This window comes from Triticum urartu, chromosome 7, assembly GCF_003073215.2.
Source record: "Triticum urartu cultivar G1812 chromosome 7, Tu2.1, whole genome shotgun sequence".
In the NCBI taxonomy this organism is placed as follows: Eukaryota; Viridiplantae; Streptophyta; class Magnoliopsida; order Poales; family Poaceae; genus Triticum; species Triticum urartu.
In genome coordinates this window covers 100,829,180-100,853,708 of record NC_053028.1, presented here as the reverse complement: position 1 = coordinate 100,853,708, position 24,529 = coordinate 100,829,180, and positions in this window count along the sequence as shown.

Genomic DNA, 24,529 nt, shown 5'->3' with positions numbered 1-24,529 from the left:
TCCAGATGGCCAAGTGAATTGGCCCGCAGTGCAAAGCCGCCGACGACGAAGATCTGTCCGGGGAGGAAGGTCTCACCCTGGACTGCGTCGCTATTGATGATCGTAGGAGCCATCAAGCTTGACGGCGACGACACAGAGGAACTCTCAATCAAAGCACCAATGTCGGTGTCAAAACCGGTGGATCTCGGCTAAGGGGTCCCGAACTGTGCGTCTAGGCCGGATGGTAATAGGAGGCAAGGGACACGAAGTTTTACCTAGGTTCGGGCCCTCTTGATGGAGGTAAAACCCTACGTCCTGCTTGATTAATATTGATGATATGGGTAGTACAAGAGTAGATCTACCACGAGACCAGAGAGGCTAAACACTAGAAGCTAGCCTATGGTATGATTGTTGTTCTGTATGTTGTTCTATGGACTAGAACCCTCCGGTTTATATAGACACTGGAGAGGGTTAGGGTTACACAAAGTCGGTTACAATGGTAGGAGATCTACATATCCGTATCGTCAAGCTTTCCCTCCACGCCAAGGAAAGTCCCTTCCGGACACGGGACGAAGTCTTCAATCTTGTATCTTCATAGTCCAGGAGTCCCGCCGAAGGTATAGTCCGGCTATCCGGACACCCCCTAATCCAGGACTCCCTCAACAGGACTGGGTGGAGACATCGGAGCAGATTGACTGTCCGGCCCCTCTGCTTGAAGACCCTGCAGACGCTCTCCTGACGGAGATGCGGAGTCCGGCTCCTTCTGAGGTGCCGGAGAAGATCAAGAAGAAGGCCACGGGAACCCGAAAGAGTTCCCGGCGCCAGGTGGTATCGGACTCATCATCCGATAACTCCGAGACGCACTCCTCCCGTAAAACCGAGGAGGAGGAAGATGAAGATTCTCCCCCTCCAGCCAGGGGAGATAAGAAAAGGAAGGCCGCCCCAACCGGGGAGGCCGAAGGGTCCAAGAAGGGAAGGACTCTCCTTCCGGACTGTTCCACCACCGCCGCCGACAGCGAAGACGAGTGGCTACTCAGGGTCAAGCCCCTGGCGAAGTCGTAAGTATTCGGATACCAGAGTAACTCATAGTATACTTTTATTGCAGTGCTTCTCCTAACGTCGAATATGATCATGCAGTCCGCCCCGAGCCTGTATCAATGTATCCTCGTCGGATGGTTCCTTGGACTCGTCGAATATGAATAGTGATACACTTCCAACCGCCTCCTCTCCTTGCCCTATGGACAATGTCGAGGTATTGTCTCAAGGGGCACCGGGCAGGGGGGAGATAGTCCCGGAGGTGCCTCATGACGACCTTCCGGACTCCAGGCGCAAAGGGAGGAAGACTCCCAAGGGCTCCAAGTTCGGCCCTCAGCCGAACACTACGCCGGAACCTCAAGTGGTTCCGGACTCCGGAAGGCGGCCCCCTTCCAAGAGGGGCAAGCCGCCCGTGACGGTGACCTCTGTCCATCCAGAGGTACCGGACAACCTGCTGGGAGCGCTTCGCGGCGCTTCCATCGACGAAGAGCACCGCACTATTATGAGTGCGGTGATCAACAAGGTTCATTCCGCCAAGAGCGGACTGACTGAAATATGTGCCCGCCTTCTAACAGGCTTTGAGGTAAGTATTTAAAATATAGGAAAATATTACCACATAGACAGTAGCCCCTGATGCTCTGTTTGGTGTTCACAAAGAAAAGCCGAATAGAGGATCAAATAATATCTGTAGGAGTCTAATATAAGTATGTCTATATGCGTATGCAGGCTTCGCTGCTGACCTCTGCCGCACTGACTGCGGAGGTCACCGCACTGAAGCAGAACCTCGAGCGGTCCGAGAAAGAGCTTAGCCTTGCCAAGAGGCAGCTCGAGGAGAACAAAGGTAATTAATACCTTGTCTATATGTATATAAAAAAGACACGGTTGCAAAATGATAGGATCATCATGGATGTGCCAGGGGCCACGACCGAAGTGGCGACCCTGAAGCAAGCGTTGTCCGAGGCCAAAAACAAAGTGGCCAAGGAGTGCACCGAGCGGGAGAAACAAGAGGCATGGGTGGGCGAGGTGCAGCAAGAGCTCCAGGCTCTCGTGAAGAAGCACGAGACTTTGGAGCTTGACTCGAAGACGCGAGAGTCCGAGCTTGCTGCGGCCCCCAAGAGCACAAAGTATGCCAAGGCTGAAGCCCAAAAGGCCCTCCAGGAAATTGAGGCAATGAGGAAGACAGCGGCGGGTAAGGCATTCATTATGAAAAGCAAGCATGTGAAAGTAAATTACTTATTACTTACCCGAGTCCGGAGCTCTCTAGGAGCATTCGCAGATTTACCCCGCAGCGTGTCGGATGCCGCAAAGAACTATCGGGCCGAGGAGGGAAGCTCGATGGAGAAGTTGTTTTGGTCTCAGTATACTGGGACCGAATACCCGATGCCCGTGAGCGACCAGCTGAAGCAACTGGTCGAGCTGCACAAGGCGGCCGAACAGGCCATGAGGGGCCTTATAGCCCGGATGTGGCCTGGCGACTCCCTTCCCAACAGCTACTTCGGCCTGGTTAGGCGGCTCGTGGATACCTGCCCACGGCTGGAAGTCATAAAGCGGTCCGTCTGCATCGAGGGTGCACGTCGGGCTTTTGCCCGTGCGAAGGTGCACTGGGCTAAGATGGACGCCGAGAAGCTGGTGAAGGAGGGGCCGCCACAGGGCAAGGAGCATCGCCACCCTGAGATGTATTATGAGGGTGTCCTGAAGGGTGCCCGTCTTGTGGCGGACGAGTGTGCGAAGGATGTAATTTTTGAATGAACTTGCTCGTGTGATCCTGTATTATGAAAACTTGTTCATGTGCGCTATGCAACGCTTGTTTGAATTTAAAATATTACCTTCTGTGCGGCTGTTTATCAAATTTGAGAGATGGCCAGTCTTCGGCTTCTACCCCCATGCCACGAGTGCTGGGGTGTTCGGGATAAATCTGAGCACTCTTTTTCCCATTGTTGGGTCCTTCGAGGGAGGTGCTCAGCGCAACGAACAAGGCAATCAGACTATAATGCTTTATCACTCTCACTTAGCCATAGAAGTCTACAATTTTAAATTTCGGCGAAGCCCCTAGTATTCAGAAGGCCGAATTTGGGGCGCTATACATGCCTAAGCCGGACAAAGCCGACTCCTCGCCCTAAGCGGCATAAGTCTTTAGGGACTCGAGACCTCTCGAACAGCGACCAGCTCTCGCCTTATCATGACACTCAGTTTTAGCTTTCTCTACTGAGGTGCTTGCCCAAATGAACCGGGGCACAATCACAGTAGTTCTCCCAGTGCTACCTTAGCCGATATACCAGAACGTAAGGTACCAAAACATGGGAGCCAGGCAAACCCAACTATTGACCCAAGACATGATTCGGAGCTGATGCATATAATGCTATAAGTTCGGGTGCCGCACTGTCGAAAGTGTTCAGACTTCTCATGCCGTATTATGGGGTATGCTTAAGCCCCTGGCGTATTAGCCGTACCAGAGTGTACGGGTGCTGAATGTCATGAATGAACATATATATATATATATATATAAAGAATAGAGAATGCGGTAATAGTCTAGTGCTATGCATTGTTTATTCAAAAAGGTGCGTCAAAGCAGAATGATACAAGTAGTGTGATAAGCAAAAGGTAGGACTATTTGACATGTCCTTTCCAAGGGCAATGTCAGATTTCGGGTTCCGGCAGACCCTTGAGGTTCGAACACTGGGGTGCGCGTGGAGATCTCTCCCCTACCGATCTACGTCCAATCTCCTCGCGTGATCTAAGATGGAAACAACGAACAACACAAGGGACACGAGGTTTATACTGGTTCGGGCCACTGTTGTGGTGTAATAGCCTACTCCAGTGTGTGGTGTGGTGGATTGCCTCAGGGGCTGATGATGAACAGTACAAGGGAAGAACAGCCTCGCGAGAGGTGTTCTTGAGCTGGTGCGATGAACTTCTTGGGTGAGTTCAGTCGCCTCTCTCTCTCTGCTAGGGCTCTATCAGATCTCTCCATCCCCCTCTCCCCTATGGTGGCTAGCTCTATTTATAGAGGCCCTGGGCCTCTCCCCAAATAATGAGCGGGAAGGGCGCCAACAATTGGCCATTTTTTAAGGGGAACATCTAGTACAAGTTATCCTGACCAAAGGTGGTCTTCGGCTGCCAAAAGCACTAGTGATGACGCCGTCTTGGGATCCACGGTGACCTCCGTCCTGCCGCTCTGCTGGTCTTGGTCTCGTTGCACCGGAATGGTAACCTTTTCCCGATGCCTTGGCCTGTACTTGCCCCCATTGCACCAAAGGGGAAACAAGGACACTGCGCAGGCCGACGTCCGCCTGGCGCCCGCCTGGTCTCGATCGTCATGGCTTCCGTCACGGGATCCTCACGAGGTACCCCTTACTTGATCTCTTCGCCTCCTCGTGAGCCTGCCTGATGAGGCTGCCTCTGAGGAAGCTTTCTGTCATCCGCCCCGCGAGGCTTGGCCCCTCGCGAGGGTCTTGCGCTTGAGCTGATGAAGATGGGCCGTGCTGGGCCCCCACTTGAGCCATGCCGCAGGAGGCAGGCAGGCAAGTCTGGGGACCCCCGTTCCCAGAACACCGACAGTAGCCCCCGGGCCCAAGGCGCGCCCGGGCTTGGCCTAGTAGAGAAGCGAAGGGGCAAGCGCGAAGCGCCGCGGGCCCCAATAGCCTGCGGCCTTGGGCGCCGCGTGGCGATTGATTGGACTGGGCGTCTGCGCTTCCCATGACACTTTGGCAACTGTCCATTTGACAAAGAGGTGCCCAGGCCAGACTTACTTGCTTTGTTCTCGTTCGCCTCGCCCCAGATCCTCTTTCTTGCTCTCCTCCTTCTTGCTCCCGAAATCCTCCAGATCTGTCTCAATCCTCCTCATCCAGCACGCCATGGCGCCTCGCAAGTCCCCAACCGAGGCCTGGTACTCGCCGGCTTTGGATTCCCCAAACCTGTCAGAGAAGAACCTCGCCCTCACGCGCCTAATGACGGTGGCGCAGGGCAGCAAGGGGGCGACTGTGCTCAAGGCTGGCTCCGACCAGCCTGAAGGCAAGGGGAGCACCTTCTATCCGTTCTTTATGAGCGCCATCATCGCCGGTCTGGTGCCTCCTTTCTCTGAGTTCTTCTTTGCTGTTCTCCGCGAGTACAACTTGCAGGCTCTGCATCTCCACCCCAACTCTGTTCTTCTCCTAGCGATTTTTGCTTACTATTGTGAGGCTCATGTCGGGGTAAAGCCCTCGCTGGCCTTGTTGCGTCACTATTTTTCCATCCGGGTTTCTGGTGGCCATATCTCCACATGTGCGAGCTTCATCGCATACTCTAATTCCAATGCTATCTCGAAGCCTGGGAAGAGAATCGAAGGCTTTCGGAGCAAGTGGATCATGGTGGACGTCGGACGCATCCACCCCCGTCTGGTGTTGCCTACCAGGCAGCCCAAGGCCGTTGACGCGTGGTCCTGCGCGGAGCTCGTCGACCCCCGTGTGAGGGCGGTGCTGAATAGGATGAACGCGGACCTGAGGCCAAGCAACTTGGGGGCGGCGAAGCTGACCGGGGCCACGCTCTTGAGGGAGTTCTTGGAGCACCGGGTGGCTCCACTCCAGGAGCACTCGCTCCCGTTGTGGAGGCTTGGGGAAGCGGACGCCGCCTTGCGCCTAAGCTCTGAGGCCCTGACCGACGAGAATCTGGTCGCGGCTCTCCATTCCTTGGTTGGGGGAGACGTGGCGAGGCCGGTGGGCGCCCCCGTCCCCCTGTTCCTTCATGACGACTGGGAGCAGGTGGTGAACGCCACGCCCACCTTCAATGGTGAGGGGCTGGTGCTAGCGGAAGCTCTCGAGGATCTTGCGGCGCTGGCGATGGTGAACGTGTCCTCCGGCAGCTCCAGCGGGAGCGAGGGGGAAGAAGAGGCGGAGGAGGAAGAGTCTGACTCTTAGGCGATTGGCGAGGAGTCGAGGGAGTCTTTCCCTCGGCGCAGATCCCAGGCCCTCCACTCCTTGCCGGACGACGACGAGGCCGGCGCCAGGCGAGGAGGGGAGGACTCTCCCTTGGTCACAAGGAAGGGCAGGTCGGGGCTGGTTCCCCCAGGGTCTGCTCTGGTCCCTGGGCGGTCTGAGGCCAGCTCCAACCCTCCTGACGTGCCCTCTGCTTCTGGGCCTCCCGAGGCTGACCCCACCTGCAGGCTCTCGGGCTTCAAGTTTGGCCGGAGGTTGCTTGAGTCTGCGAGCGACGACCAGTAAGTGCTCGATTCGTGCTTTGCTTGGTTTCTGCCACCAAGGCTTGACGTCCATATTCCTGCAGGGTGGTTAGAATGCAAATGCTCTACATCCTCAGGTCCCGGCCCTCGAGCAAGCTCAGTCGCCGCTGGTATGACAGGTCGCGATGCCGTGGGTCAAGGCTAGGGGGTGAGGGCTAGAGAGCCTGTAGGAGCCCATGAGTCGCGATGCTCAGGTACCCCCCCTTTTAACGTGCAAGAGCTTTGCATGAAAGCGGAGAAGTCCGCGATAAGCAGCAGGTGACAATTAAGCGCGAAAGAGCAAATTCATTTTAAGTAGAAGCGGGAAAAGCAAACGCCGCTGGGCCAGGCCTGAGCAGCTCAGGGATGATGCAGCCCGAGGGGTGCCCCCGACAAGGTAGGTAAAAAGCATAAGCAAAACGGATACATGCCGCAGGGACGGACCCATGCGACCTGGGAATGAGGCGGCCCTGTGGGCGCTCCCTGCTAAAAACGGAACTTAGAAAGATGTGACCTGGTGCCGTTGAAGATGAAGTGATGTTGAAGAAGCAGGCGATGCGCGATGAAGACATCGACCCTCACGAGCCCCCAAGCCCAGGATGAAGGAAATATGCCCTAGAGGCAATAATAAAGTTATTATTTATTTCCTTATATCATGATAAATGTTTATTATTCATGCTAGAATTGTATTAACCGGAAAGATAATACATGTGCGAATACATAGACAAACAGAGTGTCACTAGTATGCATCTACTTGACTAGCTCGTTAATCAAAGATGGTTATGTTTCCTAACCATGAACAAGGAGTTGTTATTTGATTAACGGGATCACATTATTAGGTGAATGATCTGATTGACATGACCCATTCCATTAGCTTAGCACCCGATCGTTTAGTATGTTGCTATTGCTTTCTTCATGACTTATACATGTTCCTATGACTATGAGATTATGCAACTCCCGTTTGCCGGAGGAACACTTTGTGTGCTACCAAACGTCACAACATAAATGGGTGATTATAAAGGTGCTCTACAGGTGTCTCCAAAGGTACATGTTGGGTTGGCATTTTCGAGATTAGGATTTGTCACTCCGATTGTCGGAGAGGTATCTCTGGGCCCTCTCGGTAATACCATCACATAAGCCTTGCAAGCATTGCAACTAATGAGTTAGTTGCGAGATGATGTATTACGGAACGAGTAAAGAGACTTGCCGGTAACGAGATTGAACTAGGTATTGAGATACCGACGATCGAATCTCGGGCAAGTAACATACCGATGACAAAGGGAACAATGTATGTTGTTATGCGGTCTGACCGATAAAGATCTTCGTAGAATATGTAGGAGCCAATATGAGCATCCAGGTTCCGCTATTGGTTATTGACCGGAGACGTGTCTCGGTCATGTCTACATTGTTCTCGAACCCGTAGGGTCCGCACGCTTAAGGTTTCGATGACAGTTATATTATGAGTTTTGATGTACCGAAGTTAGTTCGGAGTCCCGGATGTGATCACGGACATGACGAGGAGTCTCGAAATGGTCGAGACATAAAGATTGATATATTGGACGGCTATATTCGGACACCGGAAGTGTTCCGGGTGATTTCGGATAAAACTGGAGCACCTGGGAGTTACCGGAACCCCCCGGGGGGTTAATGGGCCTCATGGGCCTAAAGTGGAGAAGAGGAGGGGCTGCCAGGGCAGGCGGCGCGCCCCCTCTCCCCCTAGTCCGAATTGGACAAGGAGGGAGGGGCGGCGCCCCCCTCTCCTCTCTCCCTTCCTTCCCCCTCTCCTAATTAGACAAGGAAAGGGAGGGGAGTCCTACTCCCGGTAGGAGTAGGACTCCTCCTGCGCGCCTCCTACTAGGGCCGGCCGCACCCCCCCCTTGGATCCTTTATATACGGAGGCAAGAGGCACCCCTTGACACACAAGTTGATCCACATGATCATATTCTTAGCCGTGTGCGGTGCCCCCTTCCACCATAGTCCTCGATAATATTGTAGCGGTGCTTAGGCAAAGCCCTGCGACGGTAGTACATCAAGATCATCACCACACCGTCGTGCTGACGGATCTCTTCCCGACACTTTGCTGGATCGGAGTCCGGGGATCGTCATCGAGCTGAACATGTGCTAGAACTCGGAGGTGCCGAAGTTTCAGTGCTTGATCGGTCGGGCCGTGGAGACGTACGACTACATCAACCAAACGCTTCCGTTGTCGATCTACAAGGGTACATAGATCACACTCTCCCCCTCTCGTTGCTATGCATCACCATGATCTTGCATGTGCGTAGGAATTTTTTTGAAATTACTACGTTCCCCAACAGTGGCATCCGAGCCTAGGTTTTATATGTTGATGTTATATGCACGAGTAGAACACAAGTTAGTTGTGGGCGATATAAGTCATACTGCTCCAGCATGTCATACTTTGGTTCGACGGTATTGTTGGACGAAGGGGCCCGGACCGACATTACGCGTACGCTTACGCGAGACCGGTTCTCCCGACATGCTTTGCACATAGGTGGCTTGCGGGTGACAGTTTCTCCAACTTTAGTTGAACCGAGTGTGGCTACGCCCGGTCCTTGCGAAGGTTAAAACAGCACCAACTTGACAAACTATCATTGTGGTTTTGATGCGTAGGTAAGATTGGTTCTTGCTTAAGCCCGTAGCAGCCACGTAAAAATTGCAACAACAAAGTAGAGGACGTCTAACTTGTCTTTGCAGGGCATGTTGTGATGTGATATGGTCAAGACATGATGCTAAATTTTATTGTATGAGATGATGATGTTTTGTAACCGAGTTATCGGCAATTGGCAGGAGCCATATGGTTGTCGCTTTATTGTATGCAATGCAATCGCACTGTAATGCTTTACTTTATCACTAAGCGATAGCGATAGTCATGGAAGCATAAGATTGGCGAGACGACAACGATGCTACGATGGAGATCAAGGTGTCGCGCCGGTGACGATGGTGATCATGACGGTGCTTCGAAGATGGAGATCACAAGCACAAGATGATGATGGCCATATCATATCACTTATATTGATTGCATGTGATGTTTATCTTTTATGCATCTTATCTTGCTTTGATTGACGGTAGCATTATAAGATGATCTCTCACTAATTATCAAGAAGTGTTCTCCCTGAGTATGCACCGTTGCGAAAGTTCTTCGTGCTGAGACACCACGTGATGATCGGGTGTGATAGGCTCTACGTTCAAATACAACGGGTGCAAAACAGTTGCACACGCGGAATACTCAGGTTATACTTGACGAGCCAAGCATATACAGATATGGCCTCGGAACACGGAGACCGAAAGGTCGAGCGTGAATCATATAGTAGATATGATCAACATAGTGATGTTCACCAATGAAACTACTCCATCTCACGTGATGATCGGACATGGTTTAGTTGATTTGGATCACGTAATCACTTAGAGGATTAGAAGGATATCTATCTAAGTGGGAGTTCTTTAAGTAAATTAATTGAACCTAAATTTATCATGAAACTTAGTACCTGATAGTATCTTGCTTGTTTATGCTTGATTGTAGATAGATGGCTCATGCTGGTGTTCCGTTGAATTTTAATGCGTTCCTTGAGAAAGCAAAGTTGAAAGATGATGGTAGCAATTACACGGACTGGGTCCGTAACTTGAGGATTATCCTCATTGCTGCACAGAAGAATTACGTCCTGGAAGCACCGCTGGGTGCCAGGCCTGCTGCTGGAGCAACACCAGATGTTATGAACGTCTGGCAGAGCAAAGCTGATGACTACTCGATAGTTCAGTGTGCCATGCTTTACGGCTTAGAATCGGGACTTCAACGACGTTTTGAACGTCATGGAGCATATGAGATGTTCCAGGAGTTGAAGTTAATATTTCAAGCAAATGCCCGGATTGAGAGATATGAAGTCTCCAATAAGTTCTATAGCTGCAAGATGGAGGAGAACAGTTCTGTCAGTGAGCATATACTCAAAATGTCTGGGTATAATAATCACTTGATTCAATTGGGAGTTAATCTTCCAGATGATTGCGTCATTGACAGAATTCTCCAATCACTGCCACCAAGCTACAAGAGCTTCGTGATGAACTATAATATGTAAGGGATGAATAAGACTATTCCCGAGCTCTTCGCAATGCTGAAAGCTGCGGAGGTAGAAATCAAGAAGGAGCATCAAGTGTTGATGGTCAACAAGACCACTAGTTTCAAGAAAAAGGGCAAAGGGAAGAAGAAGGGAAACTTCAAAAAGAACAGCAAGCAAGTTGCTACTCAAGAGAAGAAACCCAAACCTGGACCTAAGCCTGAAACTGAGTGCTTCTACTGCAAGCAGACTGGTCATTGGAAGCGGAACTGCCCCAAGTATTTGGCGGATAAGAAGGATGGCAAGGTGAACAAAGGTATATGTGATATACATGTTATTGATGTGTACCTTACTAATGCTCGCAGTAGCACCTGGGTATTTGATACTGGTTCTGTTGCTAATATTTGCAACTCAAAACAGGGACTACGGATTAAGCGAAGATTGGCTAAGGACGAGGTGACGATGCGCGTGGGAAATGGTTCCAAAGTCGATGTGATCGCAGTCGGCACGCTACCTCTACATCTACCTTCGGGATTAATATTAGACCCAAATAATTGTTATTTGGTGCCAGCGTTAAGCATGAACATTATATCTGGATCTTGTTTGATGCGAGACGGTTATTCATTTAAATCTGAGAATAATGGTTGTTCTATTTATATGAGTAATATCTTTTATGGTCATGCACCCTTAAAGAGTGGTCTATTTTTATTGAATCTCGATAGCAGTGACACACATATTCATAGTGTTGAAGCCAAAAGATGCAGAGTTGATAATGATAGTGCAACTTATTTGTGGCACTGCCGTTTAGGTCATATCGGTGTAAAGCGCATGAAGAAACTCCATACTGATGGACTTTTGGAACCACTTGATTATGAATCACTTGGTACTTGCGAACCGTGCCTCATGGGCAAGATGACTAAAACACCGTTCTCCGGTACTATGGAGAGAGCAACATATTTGTTGGAAATCATACATACAGATGTATGTGGTCGATGAATATTGAGGCTCGTGGCGGATATCATTATTTTCTCACCTTCACAGATGACTTAAGCAGATATGGGTATATCTACTTAAAGAAACACAAGTCTGAAACATTTGAAAAGTTCAAAGAATTTCAGAGTGAAGTAGAAAATCATCGTAACAAGAAAATAAAATTCCTACGATCTGATCGTGGAGGAGAATATTTGAGTTACGAGTTTGGTGTACATTTGAAAAATTGTGGAATAGTTTCGCAACTCACGCCACCCGGAACACCACAGCGTAATGGTGTGTCCGAACATCGTAATCGTACTTTACTAGATATGGTGCGATCTATGATGTCTCTTACAGATTTACCGCTATCATTTTGGGGATATGCTCTAGAGACGGCCGCATTCACGTTAAATAGGGCACCATCAAAATCCGTTGAGACGATGCCTTATGAACTATGGTTTGGCAAGAAACCAAAGTTGTCGTTTCTGAAAGTTTGGGGTTGCGATGCTTATGTGAAAAAGCTTCAACCTGATAAGTTCGAACCCAAATCGGAGAAATGTGTCTTCATAGGATATCCAAAGGAGACTATTGGATACACCTTCTATCACAGATCCGAAGGCAAGACTTTTGTTGCTAAATTCGGAAACTTTCTGGAGAAGGAGTTTCTCTCGAAAGAAGTGAGTGGGAGGAAAGTAGAACTTGACGAGGTAACTGTACCTGCTCCCTTATTGGAAAGTAGTGCATCACAGAAAACTGTTTCTGTGACACCTACACCAGTTAGTGAGGAAGCTAATGATGATGATCATGAAACTTCAGAATAAGATACTGCTGAACCTCGTAGATCAACCAGAGTGAGATCCGCGCCAGAGTGGTATGGTAATCCTGTTCTGGAAGTCATGCTACTAGATCATGATGAACCTACGAACTATGAAGAAGCGATGGTGACCCCAGATTCCGCAAAATAGCTTGAAGCCATGAAATCTGAGATGGGATCCATGTATGAGAACAAAGTATGGACTTTGGTTGACTTGCCCGATGATCGGCAAGCAATTGAGAATAAATGGATCTTCAAGAAGAAGACTGACGCTGACGGTAATATTACTGTCTACAAAGCTCAACTTGTCGCAAAAGGTTTTCGGCAAGTTCAAGGGATTGACTACGATGAGACCTTCTCACCCGTAGCGATGCTTAAGTCTGTCCAAATCATGTTAGCAATTGCCGCATTTTATGATTATGAAATTTGGCAGATGGATGTCAAAACTGCATTCCTGAATGGATTTCTGGAAGAAGAGTTGTATATGATGCAACCAGAAGGTTTTGTCGATCCAAAGGGAGCTAACAAGGTGTGCAAGCTCCAGCGATCCATTTATGGACTGGTGCAAGCCTCTCGGAGTTGGAATAAACACTTTGATAGTGTGATCAAAGCATTTGGTTTTATACAGACTTTTGGAGAAGCCCGTATTTACAAGAAAGTGAGTGGGAGCTCTGTAGCATTTCTGATATTATATGTGGATGACATATTACTAATTGGAAATGATATAGAATTTCTGGATAGCATAAAGGGATACTTGAATAAGAGTTTTTCAATGAAAGACCTCGGTGAAGCTGCTTACATATTAGGCATTAAGATCTATAGAGATAGATCAAGACGCTTAATTGGACTTTCACAAAGCACATACCTTGACAAAATTTTGAAGAAGTTCAAAATGGATCAAGCAAAGAAAGGGTTCTTGCCTGTGTTACAAGGTGTGAAGTTGAGTAAGACTCAATGCCTGACCACTGCAGAAGATAGAGAGAAAATGAAAGATGTTCCCTATGCTTCAGCCATAGGCTCTATCATGTATGCAATGTTGTGTACCAGACCTGATGTGTGCCTTGCTATAAGTCTAGCAGGAAGGTACCAAAGTGATCTAGGAGTGCATCACTGGACAGCGGTCAAGAACATCCTGAAATACCTGAAAAGGACTAAGGATATGTTTCTCATATATGGAGGTGACAAAGAGCTCATAGTAAAAGGTTACATTGATGCAAGCTTTGACACGGATCCGGATGATTCTAAATCGCAAACCGGATATGTGTTTACATTAAACGGTGGAGCTGTCAGTGGGTGTAGTTCTAAACAAAGCGTTGTAGCGGGATCTACTGTGAAGCGGAGTACATAGCTGCTTCGGAAGCAGCAAATGAAGGAGTCTGGATGAAGGAGTTCATATCCGATCTAGGTGTCATACCTAGTGCATCGGGTCCAATGAAAATCTTTTGTGACAATACTGGTGCAATTGCCTTGGCAAAGGAATCCAGATTTCACAAGAGAACCAAGCACATGAAGAGACGCTTCAATTCCATCCGGGATCTAGTCCAGGTGGGAGACATAGAGATTTGCAAGATACATACGGATCTGAATGTTGCAGACCCGTTGACTAAGCCTCTTCCACGAGCAAAACATGATCAGCACCAAGGCTCCATGGGTGTTAGAATCATTACTGTGTAATCTAGATTATTGACTCTAGTGCAAGTGGGAGACTGAAGGAAATATTCCCTAGGTACATGTTGGGTTGGCGTATTTCGAGATTAGGATTTGTCACTCTGATTGTCGGAGAGGTATCTCTGGGCCCTCTCGGTAATACACATCACATAAGCCTTGCAAGCATTGCAACTAATGAGTTAGTTGCGAGATGATGTATTACGGAACGAGTAAAGAGACTTGCCGGTAACGAGATTGAACTAGGTATTGAGATACCGACGATCGAATCTCGGGCAAGTAACATACCGATGACAAAGGGAACGACGTATGTTGTTATGCGGTCTGACCGATAAAGATCTTCGTAGAATATGTAGGAGCCAATATGAGCATCCAGGTTCCGCTATTGGTTATTGACCGGAGACGTTTCTCGGTCATGTCTACATTGTTCTCGAACCCATAGGGTCCGCACACTTAAGGTTTCGATGACAGTTATATTATGAGTTTTGATGTACCGAAGTTAGTTTGGAGTCCCGGATGTGATCACGGACATGACGAGGAGTCTCGAAATGGTCGAGACATAAAGATTGATACATTGGACAGCTATATTCGGACACCGGAAGTGTTCTGGGTGATTTCGGATAAAACCGGAGCACCGGGGGGTTATCGGAACCCCCCGGGGGGTTATTGGGCCTCATGGGCCTAAAGTGGAGAAGAGGAGGGGCTGCCAGGGCAGGCGGCGCGCCCCCTCTCCCCTTAGTCTGAATTGGACAAGGAGAGAGGGGCGGCGCCCCCCTCTCCTCTCTCCCTTCCTTCCCCCTCTCCTAATTAGACAAGGAAAGGGAGGGGAGTCCTACTCCCGGTAGGAGTAGGACTCCTCCTGCGCGCCTCCTACTAGGGCCGGCCGCACCCCCCCTTGGATCCTTTATATACGGAGGCAAGAGGCACCCCTTGACACACAAGTTGATCCACATGATCATATTCTTAGCCGTGTGCGGTGCCCCCTTCCACCATAGTCCTTGATAATATTGTAGCGGTGCTTAGGCGAAGCCCTGCGACGGTAGTACATCAAGATCATCACCACGCCATCGTGCTGACGGAACTCTTCCCGACACTTTGCTGGATCGGAGTCCGGGGATCGTCATCGAGCTGAACGTGTGCTAGAACTCGGAGGTGCCGTAGTTTCGGTACTTGATCGGTCGGGCCGTGGAGACGTACGACTACATCAACCAATCACTTCCGTTGTCGATCTACAAGGGTACGTAGATCACACTCTCCCCCTCTCGTTGCTATGCATCACCATGATCTTGCGTGTGCGTAGGAAATTTTTTGAAATTACTACGTTCCCCAACACAGGAGCCTCGAGAGGCTCCGAGGGCACAGGTTGGTCTCTGAGGGCCATCTCCATCTCCGCTAGGACCACACAATGCCTGACCTCCTGGGCCTCCAGAATGCTCCTCAGCAGGTGCTGAGGAGCGGCGACCGCGTTCGGTAGGCCGAAAGGCATGCGAACGTAGCTGTAAGGTGGACCCTCGCAATGCCCCACGCGCGAAGGCCAGAGGCACTCCTGAGACGCGGCTCGGTTGAGCCTTGGCACGTCAATGCAGACACACAGCCCACCATCCTCGCCTGGATGTGGGGCTATGGTGGGCAAGCGGCGGCTGCCGCGCATGACTCTCGACTCCTGTAGCTCCTGGGTGTTTTTTGCGATGAACTCCTGAGGGTTTGGTCTTCCTTGCCTTGTACCTTCCTGAGGGAAACGTGCCTGGAAGCACCCCTCCAAGTGGTGCCCGAGGGCCTCCCTCGCGACCTTAGCAAAGTCGGTGGCTCTCCAAGAAAGAGTCCCCGAGCCCTGCCTAAGGAGGGCGCCGGGCGTGCCTTCCTATGCGAGAGAGGGTGGCGCTCCCTGATTGGGCGCAGATCCTGACGCAACACCTCGGGAGCCACCTGCCTCCTTATGGTTTGGGCCAGGCGAAACCTTCTTCTTCTTAAGGGTCGCCTTGGGAAGTCTTCCGTTCCTGTGGTCCGGGTCTTCGATTGCTGCAGCTTGGAACACGCGCTCAAGTGAACACACTGCGTCCCTTTCCTCACAGGGTACGGTGACGACTCCACCGCTTCCCGGCATCTTGAGGACATTGTAACCATGGTGAGCCACGGCCATGAACTTGGCTAGGGCTGGGTACCCGAGGATGGCATTGTACGGCAGGCAGATGTGGGCGACGTCGAAGTCGATGAGCTCGGTACGGTAGTTGTTGCGCTGCCCGAAGGTGACTGGAAGGCGAACCTGCCCTATTGGAACAGTGGAACCATCTGTGACTCCTGAGAAAGGCTTGGTCGGCTGGAGCTGATCGTACGGCACTTGGAGATTATCGAACGTCTCGACGGACAGGACATTGAGTCCTGCTCCGCCATCAATGAGGGTCCTGGTGACCTGCACATTGCTGATGACTGGGGAGCAAAGCATCGGGAGGACTCCGGCCGTTGCCGTGCACTTGAGCTGACCCGCTGAGCTGAACATGATAGCACACATAGACCACCTGAGAGGGCACGTGGCCTCAAGCTTGGGAAGGACTGCATTCACCTCGTGAGCAAACTGCTTGGAGATGCGCTATGAGGCTGGGGCCTGCGCGCCACCCAAGATGCAAGCGATTGCGCGCGGCTCCTGGAAGCCCCCAGCCCCCTCGTCTTGATGTTGGCCTTCGTTCCTCCTTGGCGGTGGCGGCAGAGGAGGAAGGCCTGCGTTGCCGTGCGGGCGATCCTCATGAGGCTGATCTCTCCAGCCTCCCTCGCGAGGCTGGTCCTGCCAGCGATCCTCGCGAGGTCGGTCACGCCACCCTTGGCGAGGGACACGGTCTTCCCATCGTCCGCCACCTCTTCCTCCTCCTCAACCATAGCCCATGTCGTTGCGCTCGGGGCGTCGGCCGACACGTCCATCTCTCACGGCCCTGAGCTCTTGACATTCGTTGGTGTTGTGGGTGTGGAGGTCGTGGTACACGCAGTACCGGCTGCCCTTGGATGACTCAGGCTGATCCCTGCCTCTCTTGGTGTCTGGTTCCGCTGCAAGCACGGCAGCCCCCTTGCGCTTCACGTCCTTGGCCTTGGGCTTCTTCTCTTATGGGTAGGCAGCCGGGAGTTCGAGGAGGGAAAGGCGCCCTTCCTCAGCCCTGGCGCACTTGGTCGCCAAGTTGAACAGCTCCAGCGATGTGCACAGGTCTTCATGGATTACTAGCTCCTCCTTCATCTTGATGCCGCGTACGCCATCGGAGAAGGCCGAGATGATGGCTTCTTCAGTCACCTTGGGGATCTTGAGGCGGGCGTTGTTGAAGCGCTGGATGTATTTCTGCAGGGTTTCCCCTTGCTGCTGCTTGATGCGGCGCAGATCGCTCACGACCGGGGGCCGGTCGCGAGTGCCCTAGAAGTTGGCGATGAAGCGAGTGCGCATCTCGTCCCAGGAGGAGATCGTGCCAGGAGCCAGGTTCAGGAGCCAGGTGCGGGCCCCGTCCTTGAGCGCCATGGGAAACCAGTTCGCCATGACCCTTTCGTCTTCGTTGGCTTCGATGCATAGCTCGTAGAGCTGTAGGAACTCCGCGGGGTCCGCCGTGCCATCGTAGCGAGGGGGCAGGTCAGGCTTGAACTTGCCTGGCCATGCGATGTCGCGTAGCTCGGGGGTGAGGGTGCGGCAGCCTGCTGTGGCCACCGGTGCCTTTTGCTGGTGCTGGGCTTGTTCCTGGGGATTACCGCGCGCTGCCACTTGGAGTAGCGCGGGGTCTTGGCGTGGAGGTGCAGGGACGCGATCTTGGCGCGCCGGCGCTGGGAGCGCGCGAGCACCTTCTTGGGGATGAGGGATCTCTTGGCAGCTCCTTTCTTGCTGCGCAGGCGCTGGACGCGGAGGGTCTAGCCCTGGGGCTGCACGCCTTGGAGCTAGGGCGCCTTCTTGGGGAGGAGGTGGTTGAGGCGCCTCCTGATCCCCGCCTCTTGCGCGGAATGGAGGGCGAGGCAGCGAGAGGGACGGCAAGGGGGAGCCCCCTGCGGCGCTGACGAGCTCGGTGATGCGGGCGAGCCAGTCCTCGTAGAGGTCGTCGACGGGGCGGTAGTGCAGGAGATCTCTTGCCCGGAGCAGCGCGGCGTGCGCGTCCGTGGGGGCGCGACGGGCGTGGGATGACAAAGCGGCTGGAGTCAGCGACGGTGTGGTGCTGGGACGAGGCCTGCTGCTCGTTCCCCGCCGGGCCGGTGGCGGCGTTGGCAGTAGGCGACGGGGAACGACGAGGGCGTCCGCCGACGGGCGCCGTCTGGGCGACGTGGGTGGCGAGAGCAGCCCAGCGCTCGGCGCGAGCCCGACGAGCGTTAGCCATGGACACGACAGAAGATCACACGCGAACAGAAGAAGAAAGATTCCGGCGCACCCCTACCTGGCGTGCCAAATGTCAGATTTCGGGTTCCAGCAGACCCTTGAGGTTCGAACACTGGGGTGCGCGCAGAGATCTCTCCCTACCGATCTACGTCCAATCTCCTCGCGTGATCTAAGCTGGAAACAACGAACAACACAAGGGACACGAGGTTTATACTGGTTCGGGCCACCGTTGTGGTGTAATACCCTACTCCAGTGTGTGGTGTGGTGGATTGCCTCAGGGGCTGATGATGAATAGTACAAGGGAAGAACAGCCTCGTGAGAGGTGTTCTTGAGCTGGTGCGATGAACTGCTTGGGTGAGTTCAGTCGCCTCTCTCTCTCTCTGCTAGGGCTCTATCAGATCTCTCCATCCCCCTCTACCCTGTGGTGGCTAGCTCTATTTATAGAGGCCCTGGGCCTCTCCCCAAATAATGAGCGGGAAGGGCGCCAACAATTGGCCATTTTTGAAGGGGAACATCTAGTACAAGTTATCCTGACCAAAGGTGGTCTTCGGCTGCCAAAAGCACTAGTGATGACGCCGTCTTGGGCTCCACGGTGACCTCCGTCCTGCCTCTCTGTTGGTCTTGGTCTCATTGCACCGGAATGGTAACCTTTTCCCGATGCCTTGGCCTATACTTGCCCCCTTTGCACCAAAGGGAAAACAAGGACACTACGCAGGCCGGCGCCTGCCTGGCGCCCGCCTGGTCTCGATCGTCATGGCTTGCGTCACGGGCTCCTTGCGAGGTACCCCTGCCTTGATCTGTCCGCCTCCTCGCGAGCCTGCCTGATGAGGCTGCCTCTGAGGAAGCTTTCTGTCATCTGCCCCGCGAGGCTTGGCCCCTCGCGATGGTCTTGAGCTTGAGCTGATGAAGATGGGCCGCACTGGGCCCCCACTTGAGCCACGCCGCAGGCCGTAGGCAGGCAAGTCTGGGGACCCCCGTTCCCAGAATGCCGGCATGCAAGCTGAGGAATGGTATTTAAAGCAGGTATTTCACTCGTTATCAGAGACCACCTGGGAGTTCCATGGTGCGACATAGCTTTCTGCCTCCTTGGTTGTTGTATCGTGTATCTGGCAATCGTACTGCCGGACGGGGTTTCCAGAGAGTAAAGTCCTGAAAGAGAGAAAAAATAACAAAGCGGGAAGCCCCTAGTGCGGTTGAGCCGTGTTTTGGGGCGTGCCATAGTCGTGCCCCCACCTATGCCCATGGTATTTTCAATGCATAATTATGTACGCGTGACACGTATTTCACCGTTTGGATGGGACTGGGGTGGGGGGCCGCATTGCTATGCGAGCTCGGAACGTGCCAGGCGGTCTTGTTGCAGATTACTCTGGGTGTGCTTGACGGTGTTCAGGTGTTTAATCACCGAAATGGTGGATTGCCTGAAGAGGCTGCTTTGTGCTTCTACTGCGAGGGCCGCAGTGTGCTCCTCCGTGCGGAGAGAGCGCTCTGTGTTTCCATTGACTGTGATGACCCCCCGAGGTCCTGGCATCTTGAGCTTGACGTATGCATAGTGCGGTACCGCATTGAATCTCACAAATGCGGTTCGCCTAAGCAGTGCTTTATAGGGACTGCGGAACGGGACTATATGAAGATTAACTCCTCGCTTTGGAAGTTATCCGGGGATCCGAAGACCACTTCCAGTGTGACTGAGCCTGTGCAATGGGCCTCTACACCGGGTATGACGCCTTTGAAGGTCGTTTTTGTGGGTTTGATCCTTGAGGGGTCTATACCCATTTTGTGCACTGTGTCTTGATAAAGCAGGTTCAGGCTGCTGCTGCCGTCCATAAGGACTCGAGTGAGGTGAAATCTGTCGATGATTGGGTCTAGGACCAGTGCGGCGAATCCGCCATGACGGATACTAGTGGGGTGGTCCCTGCGATCGAAGGTGATTGGACAGGAGGACCATGGGTTGAACTTTGGGGCGACTGGCTCCAATGCATATACGTCCCTTAGCGCACGCATCCGCTCCCTCTTGGGGATGTGGGTTGTGTATATCATGTTCACCGTTCGCACTTGTGGGGGGAACCTCTTCTGTCCTCCGGTGTTCGGCGGCCGGGGCTCCTCCTCGTCATCGCTATGTAACCCCTTATCTTTGTTCTCGGCATTTAACTTGCCGGCCTGCTTGAACACCCAACACTCCCTGTTGGTGTGGTTGGTTGGCTTGTCGGGGGTGCCGTGTATTTGACACGAGCGATCGAGTATACAGTCCAAACTAGACGGGCCCGGAGTGCTTCTTTTGAATGGCTTTTCCACTGACCGGGTTTAGAGCCTCTGAATCCGGCATTGACTGCCGTATCCTCGGTATTATCACTGTTGATGCGGCGCTTGCGTTTGTTGCGACGTGACCTGCCATTGCTATCCTTGGTATCCGAAGTACCATGGTTCTTTGATATGCTATTGCTTCGAGCCAGCTAGCTGTCCTCTCCTGCGCAAAAGCGGGTCATGAGTGTCGTGAGGGCTGCCATAGATTTTGGCTTTTCCTGGCCAAGGTGCCGGGCAAGCCACTCGTCGCGGATGTTGTAATTAAAAGCTCCTAGGGCCTCTGCATTCGTACAGTCGACGATTTGATTTTCTTTGTCAGGAACCGAGTCCAGAATTTCCTGGCCGACTCCTCTGGCTGCTGAATTATGTGGCTCAAGTCATCGGCATCTGGTGGTCGCACATAAGTGCCCTGGAACTTGTCGAGGAATGCGACTTCCAGATCTTCCCAACAACCAATGGATTCTGCTGGCAGGCTGTTGAGCCAATGCCGAGCTGGTCCTTTGACTTTGAGTGGGAGGTATTTGATGGCGTGTAGATCGTCACCGCGGGCCATGTGGATGTGCAGGAGGAAGTCCTCCATCCATACCGCAGGATCTGTTGTGCCTTCGTATGATTCGATATTTATGGGTTTGAAACCCTCTGGGATTTGGTGATCCATTACTTCGTCTGTGAAGCATAGGGGGTGTGCGGCGCCTCTGTACTGGGCTATATCACGAGCCAGCTCAAATGAGTCTTGTCCGCTGTGTTTGGCCCGGCCGGATTTACTTTTACTGTATCCGGCGTGACGGTTACCGTCTCGCGTAGCAGCGCGCCCTCGTGATCCGTAGATCGATCTTGCGTGTTTTTCTTTGTCCTCCAATAAGTCTCGCAGGTCTAGCGCGTTTCCCCGTGCCTTGACATTTTTATTTGAGTGGCGTCGGGGTGCGGGCTGAGCTTTTGGCTGAAATACCTCTCTATCGCGGCCACAAGGTGGCCGATCAGCCGCGTCATACGCTGGAGATGTAGGTTTTAATGCTTCCTCCTCTAGTCGGGGGTAGCAACCTGCGCTTTGGGTAACTCTTGGAGGGGCGTTCGAGTTCATATTCCACGGCCGCAAGGACTTTAGTACATTTGTCCGCTAGCAAATCTTGATCAGCTTGAAGCTGCTGTTGCTTTTTCTTAAGGCTATTATCTCCTGCATCGGTATCACCACTTTTGCCTTGGCGAGACTTAGAGCGGCGCCGCTGACGTCGGAGCTTGGGTTGCTTCTTGGAGGGGTCATCCTCCGCTATCCCGTCGCCATTGCCTTCTTTGGGTGTGTCCACCGTATATATATGATATGACGAGGTGGCTGTCCAGTGCCCTGTGGGTAGTGGTTTTTGTTCGTCTCCTGCATCGTCGTCCATAACGTCGATGTCTTCGGAGTCGAAGTCGAGCATGTCAGTCAAATTGTCGACAATGGATACTAAGTGGGTGGTGGGTGGGCGGCGAATTTCTTCGTCATCCGCATCCCAATCCTGCCGGACATAGTTCGGCTAGGACTCTCCTGACAAGGAGACAGACCTTAATGAGTTCAGTATGTCGCCGAAGGGCGAGTGCTGAAAGATATCCGTGGAGGTAAACTCCATGATCGGCGCCCAGTCGGATTCGATAGGCACGGCCGTAGGCGGTTCGGAGTCCGTGGCCGGGGAAGAATCCGGCAGTTTGGCGTCACGGCTCTCGTGAAGGGTAAGGCCGATACTCGGCTCGATCGCTGCTGACAATGCGGCCTCCATGGTGGGGTCTATCCACCCGTCCATGGATGGCGCAATTGGCTCGGAATTGAGGGTCGGAGCGATTGCCGGTGCGGTCTCCTGAACACTGTCCGATGGTAGAGCTAAACCATGCTCATCGTGCCCGTGCGTCGCAATCGGCAGGGGCTCGAATCCGTCAAAGATCAAGTCTCCGCAGATGTCGGCCGTGTAGTTTAAGCTTCCAAAGCTGACCTGGTGGCCAGGGGCGTAACTCTCGATCTGCTCCAGATCGCCAAGCGAGTTGGCCCGCAGTGCAAAGCCTCCGAATACAAAGATCTGTCTAGGGAGAAAAGTCTCACCCTGGACTGCATCGCTATCGATGATCGAAGGAGCCATCAAGCCTAACGATGATGACACAGAGGAACTCTCAATGAAAGCACCAATGTCGGTGTCAAAACCGGTGGATCTCGGGTAGGGGGTCCCGAACTGTGCGTCTAGGCGGATGGTAACAGGAGGCAGGGGACACGATGTTTACCCAGGTTCGGGCCCTCTTGATGGAGGTAATACCCTACGTCCTGCTTGATTATTCCTGATGATATGAGTAGTACAAGAGTTTATCTACCACGAGATCGAAGAGGCTAAACCCTAGAAGCTAGCCTATGGTATGATTGTTGTTGTTGGTCCTACGGACTAAACCCTCCGGTTTATATAGACACCGGAGGGGGCTAGGGTTACACAGAGTCGGTTGCAAGGAAGGAGATCTACATATCCATATTGCCAAGCTTGCCTTCCACGCCAAGGAGAGTCCCATCCGGACACGGGACGAAGTCTTCAATCTTGTATCTTCTTAGTCCAACAGTCCGAACAAAGGATATAGTCCGGCTGTCCGGATACCCCCGAATCTAGGACTCCCTCAGGTATGTTTTCTGTTAATAACATACCTGCAGTAATTTTATTTGACTCTAGGGCTTCCCACTCTTTTATATCTCGGAGTTTTGTTGCCCAAAACAAATTTCGTTGTTCGCTTTTTGGCAAGAATATGCTAGTACAAACCCCAGGATCCTTAATCAAGAGCAATCTGGTCTACCGTAATCTGGAAATCAATATCAACGGAGTCTGATTTTCAACTTCTTTGATAATTATTGAGTCTGCTAAGCTGGGTGTTATCTTGGGTATGAATTGGCTGACTCAATATCAAGTATGCATAAGTTGCGCGACCCGAGAAGTCACTTTGACCAGTCAGAAGGGGCAAACTACCAAATTCTATGCTCGCAGAAGCATACCCAAGAAAGAAATGGTCTTCACCACTGTGGTTGAATTGGAATTAATTCCTGTGGTCAGTGAATTTCCTGATGTATTTCCAGAAGAGGTGCCAGGCATGCCACCAGATCGAGAGTTGGAGTTCGCAATAGATCTTGTGCCTGGAACCGCACTGTTATACAAGAAGTATTACCGGATGCCCTCATCAGAATTAGTGGAGCTAGAGAAACCGCTTGATGAAATGCTCCAGAAAGGATATATCCGTCCCAGCTCTTCACCATGGGGATCACCTGCTATCTTCGTGGACAAAAAGGATGGCAGCCTCCGCATGTGTGTGGATTACCGTCAGATGAATGATGTCACCATCAAATAAAATATCCGCTGCCAAGGATTGATGACTTGTTTGATCAGCTCAGTGGGGCCAAGGTATTCTCCAAGATTGATTTACGGACAGGATATCATCAGCTCAAGATTAAAAAGGAAGATATTCCTAAGACCGCATTTACCACTCGATACGGTCTTTATGAATATACAGTTATGTCCTTTGGTCTCACCAACGCACCTGGCTTCTTCATGCATATGATGAACAAAGTATTCATGGACTTCCTCAATAAGTTCGTGGTAGTCTTTATCGATGACATACTTATTTACTCAAGAAGTGAAGAAGATCACAAAGAACACCTCCGAGCAGTGTTACAACGACTCCGCGACCATCAGCTATACGCCAAATTCAGTAAATGTGAATTTTGGCTCAAGCAGGTTGGATTTCTTGGACATGTGCTATCCGCCGAAGGTATAGCCGTGGACCCGAGCAAAGTAAAGGATGTGCTCGATTGGTTGCCACCCACAACTGTATCATAGATTTGGAGTTTTCTTGGATTAGCCGGTTACTACCGTCGTTTCATTGAAGGGTTTTCCAAGATTGCTAAACCCATGACGGAGCGGCTCAAAAAGGATAAGAAGTTTGAATGGACTGAGGACTATGAGAAAAGTTTCAATGAGCTAAAGGTACGACTGCACCTGTGTTGACTCTTCCGGATATCTACCGCAGTTTTGATGTGTACTATGACGCCTCCAGACAAGGACTTGGGTGCGTACTTATGCAAGACAACAAGGTAGTAGCCTATGCATCACGACAGTTACGACCCCACGAGGGAAATTATCCTACTCATGATCTGGAATTGGCCGCGGTGGTTCATGCTC